The following is a 15,873-nucleotide window of genomic DNA, read 5'->3' on the forward strand; positions in this document are numbered from 1 at the left end:
CCTAGCCCAAAGGCCTGTTCTAAGGGGCCTAGTCCATGGGGCCTGCTCGAAGGAGAATAGTCCAAGGCGTTTAGTCTAATAGGCCTAGTCTAAGAGGCCTGTTCAAGGAGCTTAGCCAAAGGGGCCTAGACTAAGGGTCCTATTTCAAGAGACTTTACCCAAGAAGCCTAGTATAAGGGGCCTTGTCGAAGGGTCTAGTCCAAAGGGCCTGCTGCAAGATGCCTAGTCCATGGGCATGGTCCAAGGGGCTAAGTCCAAAGGGTTTCGAAGGGGCCTATTTCAAGGGGCTTAGCCCAAGGGGTCTAGTTGTAGGGTCCTGGTCCAATGGGCTTATTCCAGGGGACCAGTTCAAGGAGGGTAGTTAAAGGGTCCTATTCCAAGGGGGCTAGTCCAAGGGCGCTAGTTCTAGAGGCCTAGTCAAATGGGCGTAGTCCAAAGAGCCTAGCCCAAGGGGCCTGATCCAAAGGATTTAATTCAAGGGGGCTCGTCTAAGCAGTCTAGTTCAAGGAGTCTAGAACAAGGGGTCCAGTTCAAGGGACTTATTCCAATGAGCTTAGTCCAAGGGGCCGAGTCCATGGAGCCCAGTCCAAGGGTCCTATTTCAAGGGGCTTAGCAAAAGGGAGTACAAGGAGCCTAGTCCAAGGAACTTAGTCCAAAGAGCGTTTCCAAAGGACATGCCGCTCATGGATGGCAGGGCCTGGGTTCAAATCCTATCCCGAAGGCCTCCCCTTTCACTGGACTGACTATCAAGCTACTGCTAAAATCAAGTGACAAAAAACCAAAAATGGCACGCCGACACGTTTCGAGGTTGTTAGTTCCAAAGAAGAAGAAGAACTTCTACTTTAAAAAAAGTTACCTGATACAACACTAGTCCCGACGGAACTTTCAAGCCGTTCCGTTTTGTCAATCAATTCACCGCAAAAAAGACAGCCAACCTATCGATATCAAATTTCAGTTCCCATTAGCCCGTATGCCCGTGGATGATCTCGCACATCGGACATGTGAATGGGATTTGGTTGACGAAATTCTTTCCACTCACGTATGTTCAATTTGTCCCCTTCAGGTGTTTTTTTCTTTTTGGTTGTGTTGCCCTTTGCAACATTCGAACGAGAGCCTCATATAGGACGTAAGTACGTCGCGCGCAGACGTGGTTATGACAGCACAAGGGAATGGATGTGAAATTTTTCACCGATGCCGAATTCTTCCCATTCCAACGGGTATGTGTTACTGATCCGATGCTCAACCCGGTGGGAGGCCAAAAAATAACAGCCAGCCATCAGCATAAATTTAACCCGTGTGCCGTGTGTTTTGCGAAAGCATAATCAAAAATTAATAGAGACAAATTGATGAAAGGGATTTGATACGGGAAGCATCCGTGTCTTCCATCCGGTCACGAAACAAGGCTTGGAAACAGTCGTACAGGGAATACGCATAAGACACGCGCAGATAAAAATAACGCGCGAGATTACGGAGATGAATTCCAGGAAGACATGCTTCTTCTTAGAGTGATGTGTTAGTGTGTTTTTAGAAGCAAAAACTTTGGGACCCAAAAAAAAAGTTGAGGGTTCTTAATAGATGTGTCAAACTTTTGATTATTAATAGCTGTTTGGCGACTGTCGGCTTATGAAGCCATGTTTGATATTGATTTTACATCAAATGTCCAATAATTCTTCTACGCCATGCCGTGCATGCATTTCCACCCGAAACGAAGCGTTTTTATTTTTGTTGGGTTCCTATCGCGAAACTGCATCCGTTCGATCGGCGCTAGTTCGCACATCACAATACCGCGCAAGTATTGGCACGTTTCGTGGCAGAAATTTTTCATAATAGTGCCAAATCCTCACTTCATCAATCATGTTATGTGCTGCGAGGTAGTACGCGCAGAAATGCTTCCCTCTGCTGTCGAGCTTTCGAAGGGTTTGCGTGGTCGTTCCACTCCAAAACGAGAAGGAATCATCCTGGATCAGCAATCCCTTGTAGAGGAATTGTGTTCGCATATCAATCGCAACCGTACCAACGGAAGTGGCGCTATCTCTGTCCGTGTCTGCCCGCTCACTTTCCCGGCAGTTCCGGCACCGGGAGAACGCTAGAGAAAGTCGGGCTGGATGCGAACCCAAACAGACGGAAATCAATCGTGAGGCTACAGCCGTGGCAAAATGATTCCAAAGCGAATATCATTTAAGCTGGCTGTTTTCGCTTCCCTTCTGTAGCTCAGTTTTTCAGCCGCTCAAAGCTTCGGTTAGCTCCCTTGATATGGTTTGATCTTTTGGGAAATTCTCGTTGTTTCTTTATGCTTCTAAAAATGGGTTTTTCTTCCTTGCTGGCGTGTGCCCATCCCGCGCGCTAGAATCCGAATCCGGCGGATATAAGAGCTCGCTTGTCGCTGTCCGACCGCCACCGGGTGTGAAGGTAATTTATTAAGTTTTATCTCTGCCTTGGCTGCTTCCTTTTCCGAGTGAATTGTAGCCAATGTGTGCGACCTCTAGCGCCATCCTCCATTCCACCGCCACCCTCCACCATTGCCATCATCATCATCATCATCACAACGCATCAATAGTTTTGGCGCCATGGCGGTGCTTTCGGGTACGATCCACGGCCACTGCCGTCTTGAGAGCTGCCGTGAGTGGGGAAAATTTGCCCAGCAAAAAAAAAAAATAATATGATACGGTAGCAGTTTTCCACCCTCGAGAAAACTACCATCTTGCGCCATGTGACTCGATGGCATCCCTTCCGTATGGTTGTTTTCACTTTAGCCACATCGACGGGCGAACGATCCACGACGCTAGTGAGCAGTGCAGTGGTCCCACGTGCACGGGTATCTTAAACTGGCTGGTTAGCTGGCTCGCTCGTACATGCATACGGGACGTTAAACTTTTCCTGCTTAAACGATACGAGGGTTTAAAGCCCGAACTCGTGCCTCAATGCGCGCTGCCATGCCGATGGCCAGGAAGGAAAACAGCTGACCGGAACAGTTTTTGCTCGCTACGCGATACACGCTGGTTGGGCAAAACTTATCTCGCAAACTGTCATAAAGTACTGTGACCTAATTGGATTTCGGGGAAAAATTTATCGCACCGCCCGACACCCCGCCCGACGTGGCACGTTCTGCGGAAACCCCCCCCCCCCGTCCCTATTGGAAGTGCGGAGCGCAAATGTTTAGCCAGGAGCTGTTTAGTGTGCGTGTGCGAAGGGTTGTTTTTTCTTTTGGGGGTAAAATTGGGGATAAAAAGTGTTGAAAAATCAATTAATATTGTTCTTCTTTTTCAAGCGGCCACGGTTAGGTACAAGAGTTGCCGGTTAAACTGCGAAATTTATTAGTTTTTAATTGTGGGAAAGTTGCAAGCGTTTTTTCATGAAGCTTGTAGTGGTTTTATTTAGCGACGCTTATATTTTCCAACTATTAAGGAGACAAAGAGAGTAAAGAAAGTTTTACTAGTACGAAAACATTGTACTTAATGTCTTTATTTTAACAACGAAGAGTATGCCAAAGCTAAGATTTTATGTAAATTTGCCCTCAATATAGCATTACTCACAAGTTAAAGATTAGGCAATGATTTAATTCCCTTCTTTTGTGTTGTTTTTATTATTTAATGTGTTGGAAAACGCATTTTTTCTCTACTTCCTTCTTTTTTGTTTAGGTGTACGGTCCCGGAAGATCCTTCCGATAAAATTATTTATTTACTGCACCATGATACTGCATTAGCAAGGAAAAGCGCCTGAATGCATGCAATTTGCATGACAACGTCTTACAGGCTATCCTCAAGTTTCCTTACACTTCCCCCAATGGTTTTGCTTTCGTCCCGAGGGGTTTCGATGGTTTTTTTATAACAACTTAATAGTTTTCAAAATAACTGTTTAACAAAAAAAAAGAAAGTTTACGTTAAGATGGATACAAATAATTAACTATTATAAGCATTGAATTGATTATTTGATAACAATTCAGTTGCTCGACTGTAAATACGTTTTGCAAATTTTTAACTCACTGTTACAGTTTTTCTTCAATTATATAGGCTAATGATATGATGATTATACTAAAAAGGAGCGTAAGGAGAATTGTAGTTTTTTTTAAAAGCTCGATTTTCCATACTTCATTGGTGGTTACAGAACAGTATCATCATTCCATTCAAAATAGATATTAGTTTTAGAAACGGAGAGCCTATTTGTTATCACAATTTAACATATAATTTACTGCTTCTTTCTGAAGATTAGCCCAATCAAAGTACCTACATTGAATCCAACCAAAGCTTTCTTTCAGTCCAAAACCCCGATTTTTTCCCGGCGTTTTTATCCGTACTGCTCCGATTCAGACTCCTGTGTGCGCTATCATCACACGAGTGTGGCAAAATTTTCCACCATGACAAAGTGGCCATTTCCATTCCCCGCCCAACGTTACATTCAACGTCATTAGGCTACCCCCTTCCTTTTCACTCGGTCTCGGTCTTAAGCTCTGGCTTAGCCGTTCCCGTTGCAGCCCCCATCGGCCCTCCAGAACGCGTCACCAAACCGGTGCTAATTGCTTCCGAGATCCCCTTAAGCAATGAATGCGAACGGAGTTAGTACCGAGTACGAGTTAATGGGCCAGCGAGGTGTTCCGGGACGGGTACGGGGCGTAACTGAAATGAAAGCATTAGCAGTAAATAAAGGTGAGTGTGGAAAAGATTCGCAACATACCGTCATCATACCGGGGATATAGCTGGCGCCCAACCCAGCGCAACCGTTAATCCTTTCCCTAGTCGCATTTCCATTTGGACATGTCAAACTTTCGCCTGCTCTGCGCTAGCGCTGTTTATGTAAGCAACAGCAAGTTTTTAATAACTCCTTACACCGTATCCTGTCCCGAGTCCGATTTCTTTACACTTCACTTTACCGTCGGAAATGGACATTCCATCATCATTAGGCACAGGAATTAACCGGCGGGCGAACCTGGTGGCATGTGGCACGCGGAACGTATTATCATCGTTCCGGGTTGACCTGGTGTGCGATAAAGGTACGCCCGGCCTGGGTGTCCTTAACCAGGGAGGGGGGGGGGGGGGTGGGGGGGGGAGCGCACAAGGAGCCAGGAAAATTGTTGACATTTCTCTTTTAAGCCTTGCCTGCCACCCTGCTTGTTCTCGTGCTTTGTACGGTGCTTAAGTTTGTTGCCGACTTTGTCACCGCTTGATAAGGGACAGTTCCATCCGCCTTCTAGTCGCCGAGCTGCTTGAAGAATCCTTTTGTTTCGCCGTGCCACTCCCGGTGGCGCTGTGTAGAAATGAATAAGTATGAGCGGTAGTGAATTGTAAAGTTTCCTGCTAAATGGAATCCTAGCTCCACGTTCACGCACTCTCATCTACATACTTATTATGTATTCCAGTGTTCTATTTGCGTTTGTTTAACATTTTCCACTCCCACTCTACAGCTTCCCGGTGCTGCCGAACGAGGTCTTGGTGTCGCCCGGTGTGTGTGTGCAGAAGAAGCTCGGGTTCGAGGTGAAGTAATAAATCAGACAAAGCTACGGTAATGGTGCCACTGGAGGGAAATGAAAAGCTGCAAATCGTTGAACGCCATCAAGTAGTTCTAATTTAATGACGCTAGTGAACGTCGCCGTCATGGCAACCGTTTTGACTTCGGTACGGTACGTATTCAAGCATTGTCGCAACGGTTGCTGAGCTTAAATGTGGCTAAGGTGTGCCGAGGAGCATGGATGGGTCTAATTAAAGCAAGGTGCGAAATGTTTACATAAACATAAATTCGTGCATTTACGTTGCTTTTGGGGGAAATGTTATGGTTTAAGATTAGCTTATTAAAATTAATGCTTCACGTTTGCAGTTTTTACCTAAAACGTGTCTTAAAGAAGTTCAAACAATAAGGGGAAAACTAGTTCAAACGTTCACATAAATTGTCCCGCGGGGCCGTCACATTCAATTGAAATTGTATCTTTAATGATTCAATTTATTACACAGTGCGCCCGGCCCAGCTTTGCCCGGCCGCAATCTTTTGCACGCGCTTTTGTTTTTGCATAACATATTTAGGCGTGTTAATTTAGTAAGAAAAAGCCTCGGCCCAACATTTTCGACCCATCACCGGGTTCGGGCCCGGGTCCGGGATCCCGAGAGCAGGCCACAACGGGTGTATATCCTCATTAATCATACTAAATGAAGTGGAAATCTATTTTTCGCGCAAAAGGAGCGACCAACCAACAAACAAAAAAAAGCGTGGAGCGAAAATCATTATGAGAAAAGGAAAACCAGACAGACGGGACGTGTTCAGGGGGAGGGTACACGGGGTTCCCGGAGTCCGAGCCCGGAACCATATGCCGGGACAGCGTGACGGTGTGCTTTAGAGCTGTGTGTTGTCTTCCTTTTGATATCTTGATCGTCATCTGAACCGGAAGGGCTGGGGCCAGGAAGAGAGAGAAAGGGAGGGAGGGAGGGGGGGGGGTAGGATGAGTGCGGAACTTTCCCGTCCGAGGATTCGGTTCACGGGTCAGGTCAACCATCTAAAGACACAAAAATACAAACCGTCCCCGTCTCCGGTACACACACCTCGACCCTCGGTGATCTACCGTGGGTGCCCGTATCTCTAAGGTTGCGCCGTTGCCGACAGGCAGGCAGAACCCTCGAATGAATTAGGACCTATTCGTTGTCGTTTGACTTGATAAAGTAAATTAATTTTCTTTCGCCTTCATACTTGTCGAATGGCAAAGGTTGCCATTACTCCGTTCCGTTTGCGTGCCTTTAATGCTACTATGCCAAGGCTGTGTTTTTTTGCCGTTGGCCTGTGCCTGGGTATATGCCGTAATTGAATCTCTACGCCCTGGTGGCTGGATGGTTTTGGGACGGTACAAGGTGAATGCTTACGGTGGAGCCGTTCAAAGAAGAAGGAATTTCTACCCGGCGAAGGATAAGACAGCGCTCGATGGTAATGGGTGTGCGACGAGATTTATTCTGGTGTTAAGGTAGCTGCGCTGTATGAAAACTACAACGAATGCTAGCTAACCCAGTTTGTCGTTAATCAGTGTGTTTCATGATTAAATTTCTTAGAAAATACTTTTAGTGAACTATTTAGGTAAGGTATGAGTTTTCGCCAGGTCAATACATCGTCATGTGCAAAGGTCATCAAAGGTAATGCAAAAGGACGCTCTAGAATTTAAAGTTAGCTAAATAGTTGAAGCAATCACACAATTTAAAATATAAAGCTGGTGTCGTACTAGGAACTAACTTTCCAATAAAGAACGAAAAGCTAAATATATCACACTCTGTCTGGTAGTTCTCTGAGGAAAAGAAAGTCATTAAAATTCTGTACGAAAACGTTAAATTGGTGGCTATTTTTGAAGACATTAGAGCCAAAGTCTATTTTTGGTCGTGTCGTGGCAAGGTAAAATGTACCATAACATAGCTTTCTTATTTTGGGAAGCATATTTAGTGGCGAAAGTTTCAAGGGAAAAAAGGGAAGCCTATGATCAACATCCTGCACAGAAAGGCCAGAAAACACTAATATCCATGTGAAAGAAAGGAATTAAAAATGAAGTGAGAGAAATTACCCTCTCAATTCTCTCTCGATTATTTTTCATTTCTCTCTCGATTCTCTCTCATTTCTCCCTCGATTCTCTCTTATTCCTCTCGCAATTTTCTCTCATTTCTCTCCCGATTCTCTGTCTTTTCTCCCTCGATTCTCTCTCATTTCCATCTCGAATCTCTTTCATTTTTCTCTCGATTTTCTCTCATTTCTCTCTCGATTGACTCTTATTTCTCTCTCGATTCTCTTTCATTTCTCTCTCAATTATCTCTCGATTCTCTCTCATTTCTCTCTCGTTTATCTTTCATTTCTCTCGTTTTTCTCTCATTTTTGTCTGATTTTTGTTTCAATTATCTCTTGTTTCCCTTTCGATTCTTCAATTTCGATTCCGGCGATTCGCTCTAATTTTTTTCTTGATTCTCTCTTTATTTTCTCTCATTTATTTCCCATTTTTCTCTCGATTCTCTATCATTTTTTCCTCAATTCGCTCTCAATTCTCGCTCGATTCTTTCTGATTTCTTTCTTATTTCTCTCAAATTTTCTCTCGATCATCTTATAATTCTCTGTCATTTCTCTCTCGTTTCTCATTTCTTCTTCGGTTCTGTTTACTCTTTCATTTCTCTGTCGTTTTCTCTGGATTCTCTATCGTTTTTCGTTAGACTTTCTTTCGATTTCCTCTCGATTCTCTCTCATTGCACTCTGATTTCTTTCTTGATTCTCTCTCATTTTTCTCTCGATTCTCTCTCATTTCTCTGTCGTTTCTCACTAATTTCTCTATCATTTTTCTTTAATATCTCCCTCCATTTCTGGACAATTCTCTCTCGATTTTTTTTTAATTTTTCACTTATTTCTCTCTCATTTCTCGCTCCATTCTCTCTCGATGATTTCTAATTTCTCTCTAATTGCTCTCTCATTTCTCTCTAAACTTTCCCTCATTTCTCTTTCTATTTTTTCTTATTTCTCTCTAGATCCTCTCTCATTTCTCATCATTTGTCTCTAGTTAACAAAAATAACGGACCAAAAAACTAATTTTGTTTAACCGATTTAATATTTGTTATGCAATTTTGAGAATCAGTATGCCAGATTATACGTTGCGATGACTGATTGTCTGTGTAAACCCTGGAAGGCAAAAAAAAAAATCAAAAACTCACAACATGAAGTTAAAAATGAATGACTTCCAAATAAAGATCGAACAATTCAACCGTTGAGCACCCCTGCCGTAGATCACCCTAAAACAGCTGATCGTTTACATGTTCTGCCGTGCGAGCGTCTGTGTGCGTGATCGCCACCTTAATGTATGTGTGTTTATGCTGTGCTCACCATTTTTATGCTACAGCGCACAGTGTCACTCTCCCTGCTTGTTGGTCAGCTCTGCCGGCGTTTGTTCTTTCACCGTGCGCCATGTCTCTCTTTCGTAACCATTTTGCTTCCACCGCCCGATCTCGTACGCACCTGCCCGCGCTCGATCATCAACCTCCTGCGGTCGGTTTGACTGTGGTGGTGCGCACACATGACGCTCTGATGTTGTTGATGTTGGCATACTCGGATCCCTCTCCACCATCATTGTCAGCATCGCGAAGCGAGAGCGATCGCTCCGAAAAGAAACGCCTCAGAAATGCAAGGTATAAGATGTACAACACAACGAAAAAAAAACCCACACTTGAACTCCCTTCGCTGGTCGGGCCCGGCACGTCGCGTTGTTGGTGTGGTGTGTGGAGAAAAGTTGCCAAACAAGTTCCCCCGGTAGCGCGACGGTACCAACACCACCAGGACCAGGTCTACGCGATGCGGGCAGACAGGCTGTGCAGTGGGCCGTTCGTGACAAAATCATCATTTTGAGGTCTACCGCGAACGAACGCGCTGGTGCGCTAGTGCTGATGCACCCTCCGGACAGTCTCCGAGCAGAACCGGAATCTGGATCGCCATTGCAGAGGTACCTTCGGGGGGTGGGTGGTTGTCGAAGGGTAACAGCAGCGAAGTAACAAAAGCGATCCGCGAAAACGTCAACGTTTCCGTCGGGCGAGTGTATCGCGAGAAGAAATTGAACTCGCTTACGCAGGCGAAACACGAGTGAAAGGTTAGGAAGTGGGAAGGTTCAACAAACTTCCAAAAAGATCCCAAGCTGAGACGTGCTGCGAGTGGAAATAGTTTTGGTCGTGTTGCGTTTCACCTTCCACAACTTCGTGGCGGGTGGTGATCGATGGGCAAAAGTGGTCCGAGAGTGTCCAATTACATGGCAGCGGATAAATTGCTTAAGTGGTGATGCGTGGTGATGCAGAATTAAGTTGGGTCAGGCAAAGGTCAGGTGTATTTGTTGGTGGTGTACCGTGCAGTACCCTGACGAGTGATCAACCTTCGGGCAGAGTGATCGTGATCGATCGTGAAATCGTCATCATCACCCGCAACGTGTAGATCTTGCGCATCAGCTTCAGTTCCTAACACCGTGGCATGGTACCGTGTCGACGGTTTAAGTGGGTTGACCATGTTCGTTCCGTGATGTCTGAATGGTGAATCAAATAGGTGTGTCTGTGTGCGTTTGAGCGTGTGTATGTGTTTGTGTTTGGTGCATTGGTGTCTCTTGGAAAGTGATGCTGTGCTGCCGACATGCCATGCATGGTGTGACGCGTGACGCGAGAAAAGTCACGAAAGAAAAGCCTTAAAAGTGTGTCCACGATCATCGATCCAACTTCCAAAGATCCAGTAGGGGTGCGAATGAGAGAGAGAGAGAGAGAGAGAGCGAGATAATGAAAGAATGCCAAGAATAGGAAAGGCACACAGTCAGCAGCAGCGTAGCATGCGTTTTCCGTTTTGGGAAATTTTTTACTCCACCTTCCCTTTAGGTCCATTGTCCAACCATCTCGTCTCCTACCAACCCTTTCAACTCTTTTCCCGTTCTAGCGTGTATTTGTATGTGTGTCTGTATAGACTGAGTGTGCGCGGTTGTATTGGTACGAGCGCCCATTTTCTACGGTGGAGTCTGCGAAAGGGGCCACCCGTACAAAGTCGGTCGCAGCCAAGTAGCGGAGGGCCCAACCTTTTCGTGGCGTTTCCTCGCTGGCCTGGCTGGCTGGAATTTGGGCTAGTGGCGTGGTGCGAGTGGGTTGCACCTCGTTTAATTCGCACCAAAATTAGCACATGCCTGTCGAATGGATAAAGCTTTTGCTTTAGAGCTGAGTCTTTGGGCTTTTTGACAGCTTTGACTTTGCGATGGTCTTACATAAAGGTAAAAATGCAATATATTCAGAGATCTTAAAGTTTACAGCTATTTACAGCTCATTGAAGAGCGTTGTGTTGCGGTGAAACCGTACACCACCAGAAGAGAAGGGGATTTGTTTGGCCTAATGGTATTGGCTGCGAAAGTTCTCCGGCGAAGGTCTAATGGGTTGCGATTTCGTAACGGAAGAATAGGTACACCAACACCATTGCATCACCCTGTTGTGCCACCTTCTTATGCCACCATAGGTAGCGCAGAACGGTTCCGATCGAAAGTGCTTGGGCTTGGGCCGGATGCCCGGATGCTGAGGTGTGAATGAGACAACGCACCGCTCGCCTTAAGACAAAAGCCTTCTTTTCTCATCTCAAACCCTCCCAATATCCCTACAGTGTGTGTGCGTGTGTGTAATCAGGTAGCAAAAGGAAGCTAAAGCATGAAGCTCATGTGAGAAGGTGTGCACGCTGAGTACAGGTGTGGAATAGTGACAAAAAAAAAATTGAAAACCATTCACCAGTTTGCTGGCACAGTGTTCCCAGAGCCCAGTGAGGTCACAGCATCAACCGACCTCTCCGACAACGCTAAGAAATTGTATCAACATTAGGGTAAGTACATAAAATTTTTCTCCCCACCGTTCAAATCTCTCACGACAAGGTTGATGTCTACCGGTGTCCCTGTTGTCTTGACTTTCGGGGTCGCATGGGGTTCCTCTGGTGCCTTTTTTGGTCTTCTCCCCTCATCATCCCACACATTTATGATGAGCCGAATGAGAATTAGGTACCGTGCGCTCGTGGTGTGACTTAAATATCCATCCAGCCAAACAATTGCTGGGACTGATTGTACGGTAGCTAATCTGGAGTGGTTGGAACTGGAAAGATGGTCGTTTCGGTAAGAAGGAAGAAAATTGAAAGTTTCCGAAAGACTACCCCGCACTGCCTTCCCCCCCCCCCCAAAGACACCAGTGATTCCCGGCGGTCGTACAAAGTCGTCAAGCACGGCACCCAATTTGAAATTCATTCACTGGGAAGCTGATTTCATATTCAAGTGGAAAACTTTTGCCCGTGAGCCGCTGCGTGAATTACATACGCTGGGAATGGGTTTTCGCACTGCCAGTTCTGTCTTTGTGGCGATGCCCCTTTTTTGAACGGCATTTTGGCTGGGTTCGGGTGGGTTGATCATTGAATCAGTGAATAGTCTCGAAATTGGTGAGGTAAGGAACGAATTCTAGGATTCTATGCAAAGCAGCAGCAGCACCACCGTACTCTTGTCTGCCTGTGGTATGTCTGCTTGGTACCATTTTTCGGGACCTAATGTTGTTCCGGGAGGATGAGTTGGAAACTTTCCTTTTATCTTAAGTTTGGAAGCCCGGTTTCAAACGGCGGTGGGAAAGAGCAAAAGTCATTTCAAACTAGACTACACAAAAAAACCTCCGAAAAATAGCTCCATTTTCCAACACCCAGCCAAACAATTGAGCCTACCATTAACGGGCGGGATAAGCGAAAGCAGTCTTAATTGCTAGCGACTCCACTCCCCCCCCCATCTGTTGGACAACGGGCACGATCACCATTGAACGGGAATCAAATTCTAATGAAGGAGGGAAATTTCTTTTGTGGCCTGTTTTTCGGTTTGATTTGTCACAAATGCCGGACGAACGCTTGTCCACAACAGCGCTTGCTTCAGACATTCGGCGCTAGTTTCGGTGTGTCCCAGCACCGAAAGAACTGCCCCGATCAAACTGATTTACATTTTGATTGAGCTGCCAGCCTTCCCAGTTGATGGCAAAACTCGTTAAGAAAGCTGTCCATCTCGAGGTGACGATTCTCGTTTTTTTGTTTGTCCGTCGGTCGCTGGCAACAACAACGGCTCATTGAAAGGCTGTCCCACACGCGTTGCATTTTCTCGTCTCGGTGTGTCTGTGGTAGTGGTGATTGAAGCGTTTAATTTTGCTTTGTCAAAACGTGGTCGTTGCTGGGGGAGGGAAAGCAAGCAAAAACCGACCAAACAGAAAAACGCGTTTTTCCTTTCAAATCCCATTTCCAGCGCAAGGCTTTCATGGAAAGCTGTCGGGGGATTTTTTGTTCCCCGGCCAGTACAAGAATCGGCCACATTAGTCATTCGGTGCAGGGCGAGCGAGTGAGTTTATGGAGGGAAGAAAGGTTCTGGAGCGGTTGAAATGTGTTCTAGCAGTGCAACAAATGTTCGTTTGAAGATTCGCATTCGTTGCACTTTTTCTGTTGTTGCTTTTGAAAAGGACTGCTTAACGATGTTGATTTTACAACGCGTGGAAATGAGAAGCGGCGTTCAGCGCGCAAAATGGAGATGGTTTTTTGTTGGCCGTTGGAAACCAAATTGGCTTTTCAGAAGAAAAAAAAAAACAGAATTCAGACAAGCATAAGTGTGGTGGGAACAGCTAGCAGTCTTGGGGGTTTTTCCCCCCACCTGTTATGCTTTGCACTGTTGCACTGTGCTTCTGCTAGAATAGAAAATGATAAAACAGACAACAGTAGGTGGCGCCATCAGCCAGTAAACAGCACCAGCAGAAACAAATGTATGAACACTGGTGAAAGAAAACAGAAATTCAACATTCGCTTCCCAAGTCCCTCCCAAGCTTGAGTTACAATCTCGAATTTATTTGTAGCGATATGTTTCCACCGATTTCCAACGTTCAGCCACGACAAGTAGCGACAAGTGCATCAGCTGGACGGACAGTTGTTCGTTCGTTCGTTCGTTGTCACACATACACACGTTTGCACAGCAAAAGACACCATCGGAGCATCGGAACAGGCTGTGGGAACGGGTTGCAAATGAAGGAAGCAGAATGTGGAACGTGTAGCCTGGGTGCGATCGCATAATAAAATGCACAAGTGCCACGTTTAGAATGAGTAAATAAATACAATTTTCAGCTTCGACGAGTGGAACGAGCTGGTTGGTTGGTTGGAAAGACATGGCTGAGCATGTGGGTAACAGCAGTTAACATGATTTTTAATGTAATTTTGTTATGGTTTTTATTTAATTGCAATTTGTTGGTCAACATTCGAAGTAACGCTAGCAAGTTTGTGGTGAAGTGATGCGGTTTTAATAAACCCACAGATGAGTTTGTACAAGGTTTAAAAACAAAGTATTCTAGAAGCAAGTATCATTAAAATTATTGGAAATACAGTGACGGGGAATAGTCTAAGACTACTATTTTTTAATAAATCACAAAATTTAGGTTATTATGCTGATTTTCAACAAATTGACTTATTTCCTTTTGTAATAAAATTTGGCCCAAAAACCAATTTTAATTATTTCTTCTTATTCTTTATCCCTGGCACTACAACCTCGAAAGGTCTCGGCTTACCATTTCTGTGACTTGATTTTACCCGTAGCAAAGCAGGCAGCTCTGCGTACGGGGAGGCGGTTTTGGATGGGATTTGAACCCCGTTCCTGTCGTGTGAAGACCGGTACCGCTGTTGCCTCTGCTTATAATTTCAATAAGATTATAAAATTTTAGAACATTGGGTTATTTCAAAAATATTTGTTTATACCATATAGAAATATCGAATGAAAAGGTTTGAAAGTTAGATATGCGAGTGAGCTTATTCTATTGTACGTCACTGTAAATACGTTTAAACAAATGTATAGATATACGTAAACAACCTACGTTTTTGGACTTGTATTTTCAATTAGTTCAGTTTTATCCTTTTGCATTAATTGCTGCTATGAAGCAAAGTATTTGCTACTGAAATCATGGTTGCAGTTCTTGTTAAAATAAAGTTACAAAAAATTCTTTAAATGCTTTTTCAAAATTAGCAGCATGTAGGTTGTTGCCTGCATTTTTCCATGAATTTGGCTGAAACTTTTGTATTGCTTTTAGTAACAAATTTCTCTTGAAATATATTGTGTTATGTTCTTTAGAGCGAATTATTATTGAAAAATATGTCTATTAAATTCCTGTGACCAAATAAAGCACGATACATTTGATTTGCTCCATCAGCTTCCTAGAACAGTTCCCTTGCCCGAATGTATCCCAGTCTCAGTATTTTCGTCCCACTGTTGCAGTATCCCAACGGTCCCTCCAAGCTTAGAACTGACCAAACACACCCACACACGCCCACACAAATAAGCCCCGGTTGGAACCGTTTGGAAGGGAAGCCCCGAACATTGGTGTATCATAAATTCACCGACGATAATTCGTCCCCGGCGTGCTCTCTCATCCGGAGTGCAACCTTTCCGTTCCGGTGTTTCGATCCAGCCACTCCTTAAGCGCGCACTCAAATCCTTAAATCCCTCCTTAAGGCAGTATTGTTTCACTGTTGTTTCACCCCCATTCCGCCCGGTCGCCGTTCCGCTCGTTCGCTCGCACAAAAAGGGAGTAAGGTTTCAGGCCGGCCACAATGCGGGGATCGGAATCGATAGAAGCCGCGTCCGGATGGATGGGGACGAAGTCGACAAATTGGGATTCCTCATCGTATTTATGATTGCTCACAAATCATATGTTGAACTGAATTTATTTTCGCCCCCGTTCCACCATTCCTGCCACTGCCCTTTCGTTGCTGGCTCAGCTGACTTCCATTCGTGCCGGAAGATACACGTGGCATGTGAATCGTGTGTACGTGTGTGATGGTATGTTTGTTTTGCATGCCATGTGCGGAAATATATCATGGGCAGGAGCCAAAAGATCACTTTTGGGGCTTTTTTCCCAGGATTTGCATAGGTTATATGGCCGGAGGTGGGTCGCCACTCACCACTCAGTCAGTCCAGCTGATGTGAGGCAGTTGTGTGTTGTTCGGGAAAGTTCTTCTCCCGAGAACCAGGAAACAACCCACAACAGCACACAGGGAATCATATTTTGAGGGAAAAAAGGTTCGTTAGCATCGGACGTCCTCCCCCCCCCTCCCCGGAAACCGGTGGCTGATCGGTGCGTACAGATAATAAACGGTATCATTATGCTCATTCAAATTAGGGAAATTATGGGCTTCTTTCCAGCGACCCAAACATTCTGTACCGGTGCGCAACTGTGATTCTCAAACCCCTTGGAAGGAAGGGAGTGTGGTTGGGTCGGGTAAAAGCAAATGTAGTGGGAGAGAGCGAGAGAGAGCAAGGACAAAAAGGAATCCTTCCGTTTTCTCCTGTTCATCCTGGTGATTCTGGAGCAAAAATATTTAGTCATGTGCGTTCCGTTG

The 15,873-nt window shown here is 45.1% G+C and overlaps 1 protein-coding gene across 4 annotated transcripts in view; it reads left to right on the top strand.

Moving 5' to 3' along the window:
• Nucleotides 1-9,028: 9,028 nt before the first annotated feature.
• Nucleotides 9,029-15,873, top strand: part of LOC118504716 (cadherin-87A) — a 132,474-nt gene continuing 125,629 nt past the window's right edge. The window contains exons 1-2 of one of the 4 annotated variants that reach the window (XM_036039554.1): nt 9,029-9,119; nt 11,101-11,313. The gene's annotated coding sequence lies outside the window, so the exon portion shown is untranslated. Of the gene's footprint in view, nt 9,120-9,160; nt 9,431-9,453; nt 9,575-10,424; nt 10,721-11,100; nt 11,314-15,873 lie in introns of those variants that run through there. The other 3 variants (XM_036039553.1, XM_036039556.1, XM_036039555.1) reach the window with 3 other exon arrangements.

The sequence above is a fragment of the Anopheles stephensi genome, chromosome 2 (assembly GCF_013141755.1).
Source record: "Anopheles stephensi strain Indian chromosome 2, UCI_ANSTEP_V1.0, whole genome shotgun sequence".
Lineage (NCBI taxonomy): Eukaryota > Metazoa > Arthropoda > Insecta > Diptera > Culicidae > Anopheles > Anopheles stephensi.